Source organism: Ambystoma mexicanum, chromosome 1p (assembly GCF_040938575.1).
Source record: "Ambystoma mexicanum isolate Mex_15411 chromosome 1p, UKY_AmexF1_1, whole genome shotgun sequence".
Taxonomy (NCBI): domain Eukaryota; kingdom Metazoa; phylum Chordata; class Amphibia; order Caudata; family Ambystomatidae; genus Ambystoma; species Ambystoma mexicanum.
Window position 1 is genome coordinate 329,441,251 of NC_090921.1, and position 14,706 is coordinate 329,455,956.

A 14,706-nucleotide genomic window follows, 5' to 3' on the forward strand; every position below is an offset into this window, starting at 1 on the left:
GTTGAATACAATATCCCAACCCTGGGTGTGCAGCAGCACGATCTACAAGCTGGCAAGCGGCAGAGGCAGAAAGACCCCAATGGTGCAGTCCAGTGGGAGAGTATAGGTCAAGTGGTAGATGCTGAGAAGGAGTAAGTCCATGATGAGGAAGGCCTGGAGCCACTTCCTTAATTTGTGGTTCTGTTTGTACAATGTTACGATTGTGTAAGGTAGGTAGGTGACTGAAATATCGTCATTGTTAAAGAGTATGTAAAGATACCGCTGAAGCATCAATCATGATCGTAAGAGTGGCAATATCCATTTTAAAATCGGAATGCTATAAATGGATTTAACAGAGATGGAGACTAAAGCATGCAGTAAACAAGTCACGCTAAATCGGCCCGAATAATCTAATAAGCATCAACGTTAATGTATCTGTATTTATGTAAACAACCTGTCACCAGCAAATCTATCCTTTTTCGATTTTCTTTGATTGCTGGGCATTAACTACCCCATCTAGCATTAGGCACAGTATGACGGGCTGAGAGGATTGACTCTGAATGATGTACTGCATTAATAAAATTTTGTGCATGTTTACCTTCCAGCATGCAGACATTGCAGTGGAGTGCATGCTACAAGAGGCAAGGGTTGAGGAGGGACTCACACCCAGCCCGACTAATGCTAGCTATGCCCTCATTTTATGTTTGCATTTGCAATTCAGAACAAGCACATTAAGAAAACTGCAAGCCACTGCCCAAATCCTCAGGGGATCACAGACGTGGGATGAGGCGATCAAGGGAAATGAAATTAAGAAATCAAATTAAAGCTCTAACAATTAAACTCAGGAGCGCCAACACTTCCCTCTGGCAGATGAGTGGGCTTCTAGCAGCACCCAGTCACTTCACATCTAAACTATGTGCCTGTCACCCACCCCCCCTCTGTCCACACTGTGCCAAATCAATGTAATGTTCATGAATTGTTCATTGTCCACCTGGCAGCCATTGAAAAGCATCTAGTTCCCTTTCTATTAGTACCAGCAATGATAACAACCAGACATGTCAACATCTAGTCATCCCACCCTCTCTGGGTCCATCAGTTTCTCAATTAGCATCATTAACAAATGTCTTCCTTTCCTGGGATTCTTCAAGGTAATCCTGCAGCTCGGTTATCCTCAAAATCAGCAAGAAGGGTTCTGGTGTTTATGTAGACCATTTCTAATCACCACGTCCAACCCACTGACCCCCATCCAAGTCCACTATATCCAACCGAACCCAAATAATGCCTCCCTCAACAAAACCACCTCCTTCTCAGTCCAAACCATCCCACCTACTGCCACAAATTGACAATATCCTTATCGACTAGAGGGGTGCTGATTTAAAATTGCGACAAGCTACAATGTAAACAATGCAAAGGGTCACTTGCAAAGAGTGTTGTTCATCAAAGAGAATATGATTAATTTGAAAACCCTGGTTAGCGGAACACAGGCATGGGAATTATTTATAGATAAATTCCATCTGAGTTAGCAATGCTCTATAAGAGCCAGACAGCAGGTAATCCTGAGGGACTGCCAGTAGGGCACATACCCTTTACAACCACTGCTCTCAGACACTGGTTAAGTCTCTGAGAGCCTCATTTAGTTAAATGGAGTAAGCCCCCATTCATGGCCACAAAAAAACAATCAGCATCCGTGACTGTGATATGGTTCAAATCCAATAGTTTTATACTAGTCTTCTGAAAAAAACGGTGTAAAGCATGTCGATTAACCCCAAATGTATACCCTTACCCAGGCCAGATGAATGTGTAGCTCAGGACAGGCGCGACATTGTGATCGGTCAAGTGAAAAGAGTCACAGACATTGCCTAAATTCCACCAATATCCAGTTTTATTGCATGTACCACCACTGTCACTAACGATGTGGCAACAAATGATTCCCCTTTGAAAAGTTCAATGTGAATGGAGTACTTCAAGGAAGTTTCTGAATGTACTATCTGTTTTAGTGAAAACACCAAGAAAATATGTGAAACCAATACCTGAATTCTATCTCGATATTTCACTTGTCAAAGCCCTTTTCTGTGTACTTCTGGTTTTGATCCTTTATGCCCTTTATATATAGCTGTCTGTTATGCACTCTATGAGAGCCATGCCCATGTCTTACACTGATGAACCTTTTTCTTCTTAGCTTCAAGTCAATTGGTCTCACATCTTTGTTCCCTTTTCAATTCCTCTTTAGAACACAGTATTTGTTCAACAATCTACAAGGATGTCCCGGTTTTGACCGCTTTGGAATTAAGTTGGCGTAGATGCTTCCACCTGGCCATCTTTAGGCCTACTACAACATTTCCATTTTTAGATGATGGTTTTCAATGTTGCATTGAGAAAAGAGTAAAGGTGGCACTACCAAAATATAGGACAATCGTAAGGAATCTATGAATACATTATTTATACAAAATAAATCAAAATTACTGGAGCAAAGCGGTAAAAAAATATTTAGCACAAGGACAAAAATATACCCAAAAAAAGGATCGCGGGGGGGGGGGACTTTGGACCAACCTGATGCTCACAGTCTGTAAGGATTTAAACTATCATCATGCTTGAAGTACTATAATCCATTTCCTTGATTTTACAAAACAATGTTTTTCAAGATACAATAAGGAACAATCTGTGAGTATTTTATTTTATCTTTTTAGAATGCAGTATGCAGAGCAGAAGCCCATGCATTTTGGAGTGATCTCCGTCTTCAGGGCTAACAACTAATGATGTTAACAGTAAAATAATATTTTTACAACCATTGTCGTGCATTTTGGTTCAATTTCATCACAAATAGTCAAACCAAAGGAATTACAATAATTGTATAACAGAAATCAATGCAAAAAAGGGAAAGGGAAAAGAAAAAGAAAAAGAAAAAATTGGAGAACGAAATTAAAAATATCAATAATATCTTATGTCTTATAATTTAGAAAAAATAGATGTATCAAATTATGCAAATTTACCTGTGATCAAAACATACCCTTAAATGGTGCTACAAAGATGAACGATAAAACACAGACAAAACATGAAACTCAAAGACATCAACTGATGCCTATACCCAGTCATTTGACAATTAGCAATATAATTAAAGATAGGATCTAAACAGATGTACCTGAATGTTGTCTCCCCACCAAATGGTGGTAGATATAAAGCGCTGCGTATTGAGTGCCAAAAAGAAAAAAAGGAAATAGTTACCAAAATGGTGATTGGTACACACGCAGAATAATCTCTATGTGGTCTACACATCTCTAGGTAGATATCATAAGAACCAATGAATTCCCAGGCATCTAAGAATACAACTAAGGCCACTAAAGAAAGTAAGGAATTAGTAAAGGAGTGGGAAACAATAGTTAACACATGCTCATTGGATCTCATTTTGCTGACCTTTCAGGAGTTATCTAAGAGTTTGAGTACAATCAAGACAGACATTGAAGAAATAGAGAAAGAATTGAGTGAGCTGTAAGGACAGGAAGAACTTGATACCTTCCTCACTGACACAAACCAGACATTAGAAGGCTATATAACTAAATTAGAAACCAATAAAGTAAGAACACTCAGAAGACTTACCTACAATTACCTCAATGAGGAAGTATACACATGGATGGATAGGTTTAGACCTCCCCAAAAGTCACCACAACAAGGGAACTCAAGTAATGCATCGAGTAGCAATAACAAAACGATTGGGGACCAAGGGATCCCAACAAGAGAGAAGCATAGTGCTGCTGGATCAGAAAAAGACAACGAACCACAGGCATCAAGATCAACAACTGATATATTTTTAGGAAGCAGAAAAGAAGGAAGAGGCCCAAGAGAGGGAAGAGGAAATCCGAGGGGGACAGGGAGGGTCACAAGACAGTAAAATAAAAGTTAGTAGTCAATCTATTTAGGAGAACACTTAAGCCCATGGAGATTAATACATTACAGAAACGATTGAGTTTTGTACTCACATGTGGCACTACTCTATCTGACATCAAAGTGGATTTATTTAAGTATGTGAGTGAAAGACCAAAGAAATATTGAGGCTTAGTACCACAAATGAAATACACCAATCACGGGCTGAAAAGATACAAGTATCTTTTATTACTGTACAGTTTGCAAAGCAAAACAGATAGCTATCTAGCTCTCAACACCTTGCAGTGTGTACCAACGGATACAGTGAGGAGGGAGAGTGCTGGACATCTAATCACAGACATATCTATACGATTTTTGCAATATTGTCCAGCCTCTCTCCAAGTTAATAATACGTGGGCTAGAATTTGTGCCTAGTTCACATGACAGATGTTACAATATTATGCAAGGGATTAAACAAGTTTACATGTCCATGAAGATTCAATGGTACTGTTGGTTCTCGAATCCACGATAAGCCTTATTCCAAGAGTCACCACAATGCAGTTCAGCTAAAGCATACGATCGAAGTTTACTCTTCATTGTTTCGGTGTTTATATGATGATGAGGCTTGTGAGCACAGACAACACTTGAATGGCAGTTTGTATGAAGCGCAAGGTTTCTTTACATAGGTTAAACAGTCGGCTCTCGGTCAACCTAAACATTAACGAAACTCAAAGGTTGTTCGGCTAGACTGCAAGTCGAAAACAGAGTCCACCATTTTAGAACATGGAACAAGAGTTGAAATCAAAAATGGCGAATGAGTCTTAAAATAGCAGCAACGTTACCTCGAAAATTGAAACTTTGCAACACGGTTTTCTGTGTAACGCAAAAGGGCTTAGGCCAATATTCATAATAAGGAGGCACTATATAATTACAGTTTAACATTAGGAAACTGAAGTTGCAAGTTTTCTTTGATGAGATGAAAGATACATAAGAAGATAGGGCAGAACAAAGTGAGGAGGATCTGCTAGAATTTAAGGGAAAAGCAATTTTATGCCCCCTATTAGTATACCCACAATCGACACATTTCATAAAAAAGTACTAAATGACCTGGGTAAATTATATACAAACAACCTACATTTTTTTAACTTGAGACCTCACGTATTGGGTCTCATTAAAAACCTATACCGTGATAAAGATTTCACTATCTGCAATGCTGATAAAGGAGGGGCCTTAGTAATAATGAACACTGCCAACTATGAAGAAGAATGTGAGAGGCAACTCAACGACACAGGAGTGTATGCTAGATTAGACGATGATCCCACTCTTTCCATCAAAGCCAATCTCTCAGAGATTCCTGACCTAACGCAAGAACTAGGCTGCATAAACCAGAACACAACAAAAATGTTTACTTACAACCACCCAAAAATTCCCAACTTTATACACTTCCTAAAATAAACAAACACCCCACCATGCCACCAGGATGCCCCATTGTGGCTGGCATGGAGAGCATACTACAACCACTTGGCAAATATATTGATTTATTTCTACAGCATATGGTACAGAAAACCAACACATATGTTCGTGACACCACTCACATTTTGCAGATATTCAAACAAATCAAGTACATCCCAGGACTTATCATGTTCACGATCGACGCAAAAAGTGCATATAGCTCCATTCCTCATGATTTGGGAATAGAAGCCATACAATGGTTCCATCTTATTGAGGGCAAAATCTGAGCATGAAATGAGTTTATATTAATCCTTCTACAATTCATCTCAGAAAATTCCTATTTCTAATTTAAAGATAAGTTCTTTTTACAAGTATCAAGAACGTCAATGGGAGCAACCATGGCTCCCAAATATGCAAATTGCTTCTTCCACAAATTGGAAGAAGAACATGTGGTAGACCATGCAGTCTAGCGAAATTACCTTTGCTTGTGGTTGCGGTACATAGGTGACATATTTGGGGCCTGGTAAGGATCACAAGAGAGCCTTACAGATTTTCTAATTAATCCCAATACAATTGATCCACATATACAATTCACTAGTTAAACATCAAAAGAATGCATCCACTATTTGGAGGTTGAGTTCATATTGATACTAGAGATGTATAGCACTAATATTTTCAAAAACGAAACAGACAGCTACAGCCCCCTACACCATCTGAGGTTTCATCAACCTAGCTTGATTAGGACTGTACCCTTTAGACAAATGCTTAGAGTTAAAATGATTGTTATTGATCCCAATGAGAGTGTAGACTAAATCACAAAAATGGGAAAAGTTTTTTCTAGCACAAGGTTACCAACCCGAGGATGTGAATGCTGCAAAGGAAAGAATGGCAAACACTACACAAGAAACATTATTGAATGCTACTCGCAAAGAAAAGAAATCCCAAGCATTTGTGTATCTGTCCAAATACTCCATACAAAGTGGACGGATTAAATCCACCATCAAGAAAAATGGGAAGACACTAACTTGCGATATGAAAATAGAGCATCTCTTTCACAAGTTGACTGTTTTTGCATATAAGAGAGGACTGAATCTTAGAGACCACTTGGTTAAAACTAGACCAGATGTAAAAAGTCTGCTGGTCACTAAGAAAACTGGTACCTTCCTGTGCCTGCATTGCACCAACTGTGGGTTCTCAACAAAAGGTAATATTGTTAACCACCCAAGATCAGGTGAACAAATTAAGATGAAAAGTTATGCTACATGCAATACAAAGAATCTTATCTATGTCATCAAGTGCCCATGTAAAATCTACTACACGTGACAATTTAAACGATCATGCAAGCTAAGATGGAATGAACATCACTTGTGCATAAAGACCCAGAACATTAACTGTGCAGTATCCACACATTGGATGGAGAAATGCCATGACTTGTCATAGAACAGGTTTCAAGTAGTGGATGTCATCCTCAGAAAGGGAGCCCCCGAAGATCTGACTAAACGACCAGACCAAAATAGATACGTTCTAGATTGAAAAGCTTGATTGATTGTCCCCCAATGGAATTAATGAGGAAATAAACTACTTTTGTTTTTTGTAGTAACCACAGTTCCATTCCCATGTTATTCAAGTATGGGTCACATTATCATAATCGATACAACACCTCCTTGGTGAGGTATACCAGGAGATGTCACAGTTTGGTAAATGGTTGACTTTTAATTGAATGCCAGCGTACACACCAATTTGGTATTTATCATCCTTAGTCATATTTAGGCCATAGCATGACATTCGTCCCAATGGAATATTTTCTACATTTTTTTACACAAATTACATACCTTGTTTAAGGATTTCATGTTATATGTATGATTATCAAATTAATACAGGTAATGTTTTTATATTACCCAACAAAACATGCAAGGTTGTTAAGGACTACCAACATTGTTACATCCCACTAAGGATCCTAAGGTTTTTTATTATTGCCATGATATGTATGATGATCAAGTCAATACACACATTGATATTTTTATTGCTCAATTACACCCAAAAGATTGTTTAGATTGTCACAATTGGCACATCCTGCTCAGGATCACACAGCATTTTCGTTATTATTGTTACATACTGCTCAATCTATGTACAAATTTCAATAATTATACATCATTTGTTTGTACTCTACATAGGGTTGATTAGTGACTATGCATGGTATTTTATATTTTCTACTACATTTTATGTATTTAGCTATTTACCTGTTTTTGCCGGCACACTTCAAACTACATTATCCAGAATTTAATTTGTGGCTGCCACTTAGGGCAGGGCCGCGATGGTGACCTCATGACGAGATGGACATTCCGCAACGTACACCAAAGTGATGACGTCACACCGCCAATGGGGTGCAATTCCATAGGTAGATAAACACAGCGATGCTCCAGCACAACTCCCTACCAAAACTGACTGACTCTGAATTGAGCCTGGACTTATCTGAAAAATCATGTAAATCCCTAATACATTAATTGATGGCTTCTATGTAGACCACACAGAGTTTTATCTCTGTGTGTACCAATCAACATTTCGGTAACTATTTCCTTTTTTCTTTTTGGGCACTCAATAAACAGTGCTTTAAAACTACCACCATTTGGTGGGGAGAAAACATTCAGGTAAATCTGTTTAGTTCCTATCTTTATTTACATCTCTAATTGTCAAATGTCTAGTTATAGGCATCAGTTGATGCCTTTAAGTTTCATGTTTTGTCTGTGTTTTATCTTTCATCTTTGTAGCACCACGTGAGGGTATGCTTTGATCGCAGATAAATTAGCATCATTTGATACATATGTTTTTCCAAATTATAAGACATGCAATATTAATGATATTTTTTATTTTGCTTCTCCAATTTCTTCCTATCCCTTTCACTTTTTTTTGTTAGACAATCAATGTATTTCTGATAGGTTTGACTATTTTTGATGAAATTGTACCACTTTACTGGCAACTTCATTCGTTCTTAGCCCTGAAGAAGGGGATAACTCCGAAATGGTTTGGCTTCTGCACTGCATACTGCATCCAGCAAAAAGTTGGAATAAAATACTCACGGATTGTTCTTTATTGTATCTTGTAAGAAAATATTTGAAAAATCAAGGAGATGGATTATAGTACTTCAAACATGATGATAGTTTAAATACTTACAGACTGTGAGCATCAGGTTGGACCAATGGTTTCCCTGATACTTTTTTCAATGTTGTGTTGCCACTTGTATAAATGAACATCTTACCTCAAAATCTTTACTTAGGCAATACCATTCTGGTTTCCGAGCCGGCTGTGGCAGCGAAAATCAATGCAGATACTGTACAACCCTCTGAAGGTTCTAATTGGGGAAATGCTTGTCTGCTTGTGCTCCCGGAATGCTCAATGGCCTCGGGCATGGAGGACTTTGGAGCATTTCTAAACTTCTTGCCTCACACATGGAGGTAGGAGGTTGCGTCCTGAACTAATTATTCTCTTCTTTATCCAGGCTTTCTCAGTTCATCCATATGGGATCTTCCAGGTCCTCTCCGATTCCAGTTGCGTGCCGATTGCTGCAAGGGTCAATCCTGTTGCCCATGTTTAATATTTACATGAAGCCTGTGTGGGATCTGGTTGAGGCAGTGGCTGTATTCACCTACCACTATGATGATGGCACATATGTTCATCTAAAAGGCATCATCTGAAGCAGATTGCCTCTGTCTATGAAGGCTATAAGTGACGTAGTGGATTGGATATCATTTTCTTCCCTGAAGTCAAATCCCTTAAAACCTTATGTATTGTTGATTTCTTCTCTTGCTTACTCTTCGGTCCAAAAATGGCATGTGGTCTTATCCTCCTTAACAATATAACCTACTCTGGTTTCTTCCTTTCGATCATTGTTTTTTTTTTCCTGACTCATCTCTGAATTGTCATTATATCATTAACAAAATATCTCAATCTAGGTTCTATTCTTTATCATTATTGAGACAGATGAAGCCTTTTCTTACCACCTCTGATTTTCGATCTGTGGTTGAAGTCCTTGACATATCTGTTATAGTGTTGAATATTACGTGTATATAGTTCTATGACGGAGCCGTACTATTACTACAAATGGCGACGAGGAGCTGTCTAAAGGAAATCCTCAGGTGAGTGCCTAACACTGGTTCCCTGATTGGAGTCGCTTGCATCGGAAGGTATTGATGAAACGGCTGCAACCCACATAAAAAGGAAGTGGAATGAGAAGGCAAGTGACATTGGGTGTAATATTGGATGAAAAATTAAAGGAAAATGACATTAAAATCACACGTACTAAGGATTGGCATCATGTGAAAGGTGCGCAAGACTTCGGGGCCAACTGTTGATATTAGTATAAAGCACCCTCTACGTGAGTACGTTGAACTTGTGAAATCATCAGTGTAGAGGGAAGTTAGAATAAAGTACCTACTAGCGTACATTGCGTGCCGCCATCTTGAGGACTGTTGTTTGGCATAGTTACTTGTAAACAATTGCGCTACGAGCCAGCTACAGTACGCAAATGATACAGAACAACGTACAGACATAGACTATGACCGGAGAAGGCATATGCGTCTGTTGTACAAATAAAAATAAAAAGTGAAGCCAGGTGAGCATCGAAGGATTGAACACTGTATTCATTATTAAACGCACTGTTAAAAATAAAAAAGGAAATTGCACGCATCATTCCAACTCGAAAATTGGGAGAAGATAAAGTATTCATGTGTCAATATCCAATTAAAGAGACACAATATACTGCTTCAATGCAATTATAAAAATGCATATTTATTGAACCAATTGTGCAACTTCACAGGACTTCTCCTGAACTATTTAGTAAGTGCTTCTTGCTTGTAGACTTTATTCAACCATAAAAAAAGGTGAAAGTTGAAATTGAGGAACAGCCATACATCACGTTGTAATCAATTATAAATAATTTCACAATGCGAAAAAACATTCCGGCCCCCATCAAATTTTTGGAACAGCCTGGGAGCCCTGGATAACTTTCAAGTTTATTTGAGGGCAATTGGAGGGGCAAAATACAATGAATATTTAAAAGAAGCCACACTACGCAATTATGTGGGTGCAGAGAAGCACTAAGGATATTTAGAACATTGCCTGATTCAGATGGTACGAAAGAACGGTCAGGGGACTCTGCAGGAAATATGAGACTGAATTGTCAAAATTGAACAAACATTTTGGAAATAAGAAACATATTGTTCTGGAACGGTACAGGCTCTTTTCTAGGAAACAAAATAAGGGTGAAACTGTTGACGCCTATCTGGCTATGTTAAGAGGCCTAATATCAACTTGTGAATTCACGGGAGTGGCGGATTAATATTTAAGGTACCAACTTGTTCTACATGTGGCGGATTCTCAGATTCAACAAAGATTGTGGCAAGCAAAGAACCCAACACTGGATCATGCAGTTGAAATAGCCAGGTCAATAGAACTGGGTGAGAAATGCATGAGAGAAGTTCAAAACAAACCAGAATGTGTTGACATAAAGTCAGTCCAAGACATCAGTGATGGAGGATATTATAAAGGTGAGGAAGCCTTGGTAGCCACTGTAAAAATAATAGTCAAATCAGATTTTGGTATGAGTCCCAGACAAGATAGAGAAGCTATCCAGAGATCACAAAAGAAGTGTTACAAATGTGGATGGTACAGACTTGAAAACACAGAGAAAGATTGTCCAGCGCTCTCAGCTGAGTGTTACAAGTGTGGACAGTTGGGGCATTTTGGCAAAGTCTGACGCAATGTCAGAGGAAGAGGCAGATTTAATTCACGCTATGTAAATAATGCAACAAGAAATAACAGTCACAATGGAAGAGGTGCCATGACGAGTATAAAAGCATTGGAAGAAGTTGGTGGCCCAAGTAGTTTGTTGGAAATCACAAATGGTTTTGAGGAAGAAGAACAAATATTACATTTTACACCAACTGATAGCACTGTTGGCCCATGGGTACCTATGACTATTAATGGTATAACATTACAAGTTATGGTTGACACTGGTTCTCCCTACACAATGTTGGATGTCGAAACATATCTGAATATACTAAAGAAAAGAATGGAAGATTTACATTTAACCAAAGTCAGAGCAACTGGCTATGGCAAGACACAAATCAATATTATAGGTTATACTTGGGTACATTTGGGCTTTGAAGGAAGGAAAACCTACTGCAAGTTGTATGTGGCTGAAAATGGTTTTTCAATAGTTGGTTGGTGGGAACAAGCATCGTTGAGGATTAGAATGCATCCTGGTGAAAGTATACCCATATTGGCAATAACTGACAATAGTTGTGATTCTTCCGAGAATTTAGCCAAGAGTTTTCCCAAAGTTTTCAATGATAACATTGGTGTCCTTAAAGGTTTCAAGCATCGCATTATACTCAAGAGGGGTGCAAAACCGGTCATGCACAAGGTGAGAAACATTCCAATTGGCACCCGAGAAGCACTACAAAAAGAGTTGGAAAAGTTATGTTTGCAAGACATTATTGAGCCAATAGAGAGTTCCGAATGGCTATCCTCAATTGTAATAGTAAGGAAACCAGAAGGGTCAATTAGGATGTGTGTTGACCAGAGAGATCTTAACAGCAATATTTGGGTGAATCGCCATCCTCTACCAAACATTGGAGAAATGCTCACCACAATGAAACCGGTGAAGTTTTTCACTACGTTAGATTTTCTTCTGCATACCATCAGGTTGTCTTAGATGAAGAGCTCAGACACCTTACATCATTTATAACACCCTTGGGAACGTTCAGATATAAAAGGATGCCATTCGGCTTAGCGTCAGCAGCTGCTGTTTTTCAGAGCCTGATGCACCATCTGTTTAATGGACTCCATGGCGTACATTATTCTCAAGACAATATATTAGTGTCTGCTATGTCGGAAGATGAACATGATGCAAAGTTGTTAGGTGTGCTACAAGTTATCCAACAGAAAGGTCTTACTCTTAAAATTGAAAAGTGTAAAATAAAAAAAAAGGAAGTGATTTACTTAGGTCACTGTATAAATGCTGGTGGAATTAGACCTAAAGAAGCACTAGTGAACACCATTTTCAAGATACCTGATCCAGCCAACAAAGACCAGCTTTGGAGTTTCTTGGGTCTTACAGAATATTATTCCAAATGTGTAGATCATTATTCAGACAAAGCGAATAGTATGAGGGACCTGATGAACAAAAGAACAAAATTTGGTCTGATGAATGCAAGAGAGAATTCAATGCCATCAAGACATTAATTAACAAAGCACCTTCTCTCAAAATGTTTGAATGCAGTGCCAAGACTATGATATCAGTAGATGCAAGCAACATAGGTTTGGGGGGGTGTTTTGGAGCAAGCGTGAGATGGATTTGTGGTTCCAATCGCCTTTGCTTCCAAAACTTTGCAGGGAGCAGAAAAGAACTATTCGACCATTGAGAAGGAGGCTTTAGGAGTCAAATGGATATTGGAGCATTTTAAAGGACTCATTTGGGGTCTTCCAATTGAACTGAAGACGGATCATAAACCACTCATACATGTTTTAAATTCAAAGAACCCATATTGGCATCTCCACGAATGAGGAGGTGGACTTTGATCATTATGCAATATAATGTAATTATTAAGTTTACTCCAGGAAGAACAAACGTGGTGGCTGATTGTTTCTCTCGTCTCCCCTGTGATACTGAAGGAGAGGGCCATAATGACAGTGATGAGTTAACCGAAGAACAAAGTATGGATTGTATCATTGCACAAGTTCATCCCAGTTTCTCAAAAGAGGAATGGATTAAGGCCATGAAACCAGATTCAGAAGACGAAAATTTGAGGAGAGCGGTTGGAAGCGATTGGAGAGATGGTAATGGGGACCTCAGATCCTGGGAGAAGATAAAAGATGAAATATCGTGTGACAATGCATGCTCCAGTGATGTTGAGGAAGAAGATTATGGAAATTGCCCATGAAGGTCATGTAGGGAGAAGTTTAACGAAGAAAAGGGTGTGAGAAGCCTACTGGGGGCCCAATATGTGGTCTGAATTAGAAGCATTAGTCAAAGAATGTTCTGCATGTGCAGTGGTTGATAAAGGGAAATTGACCAGAATCACACTGTTACAACCAGTATAAGTACCCTGTTCGGTGTGGACAAAGTTGGCCATTGATATCGCTGGGCAGTATGAGATATTAGAACCACAGAAAATCTATTTCATTGTGTTAGTCGACTATACATCCAAATGGGTGGAGTGTGGAATTATTGAAGATTCTGTTTCTGCTATGAAAGTAGTGAAGTTTCTAGAGGAAATATTTAGTAGAGAAGGTGAACCACAAGAATTGATACCTGACAATGGGGCTCAATTTATGTCACAAGAAGTTCAGTGTTTCTTGAAAGAACGAGTCATCAGGCATAGCACGACAGCTCTATACCACCCTATGGGAAACGCTTTAGTAGAAATAATTAATTGTTTTATAAAAGGAGTTATCCAATTGGCTATTGCCAATAGTTTGCCGTGAAAAGAAACACTTAAGGAAGTACTTAACACATATAAAGTTACTCACACTCTGTTACCGAAGAGGAACCGTTCACTTTTATGAGAGGGAGAATTGCTACTAACAGGCTTAGACCTGGTTGGATGACATAAAAAAAGTAAGAACATTGATTTAGAAGAAATTGTGAAGAAAGTAAAGAAGAAAGATTATGATACACAGAAACATGTGAGGGAGAGTATGCCGTAGAGTTTATTACATCTGCAAATGACAGTGGTCCAGTGGAGAAATCTACCAATCTAAAGATGGTGGGAGAGATGTGTGAGAGCAATAATAATATGTTCTCAAGATCTAGGAGTGTGAAAACAGAAACAAAATATCGAGGCTGAGTACCCCAAAAGGAAATACACCAAACACAGGTTTCAAAGGAACATACAAAGTACTTTATTCTCTATCAAATACAATTACAAAACAGTGCAAAGTCAGATAGCTTTCGGCCCTCAGTACAACACAATGAACTCCAGCGTGGTTCAGTGTGTTCAGTGAGAGAGTGTACATTAGAATGTATTAGCTTTTTATACGTTTTGTGAACGCTATGGCCAACCCCTCTTCGGGTTAATATTCTACTTTATATGTTACCAATTCTAGGGTTTCGTTGCCGAGTCTCAAATAACCGCATCTAACTGGTTCATTCTTTATTACATGTAACAATAAGCATGCGCATTAACTGTGTATTCTAACTTTCGTATTGCAGGTCTTCTTAAACATTAATACAATATAGTAAAACAGATGTTCTTTGTCCAATGTGTAAATACATTATCATAATACATACTTGTGGATTGGTTTACTTGCACGAGTAATCCTTTTACACATAGGTCAACGTAGGACGAGGTCTCAGTTCATGACCTCAACAAGTAGCCTTAAGGCAGATTACACATTAGCGATGTACAGAGGTCAAGA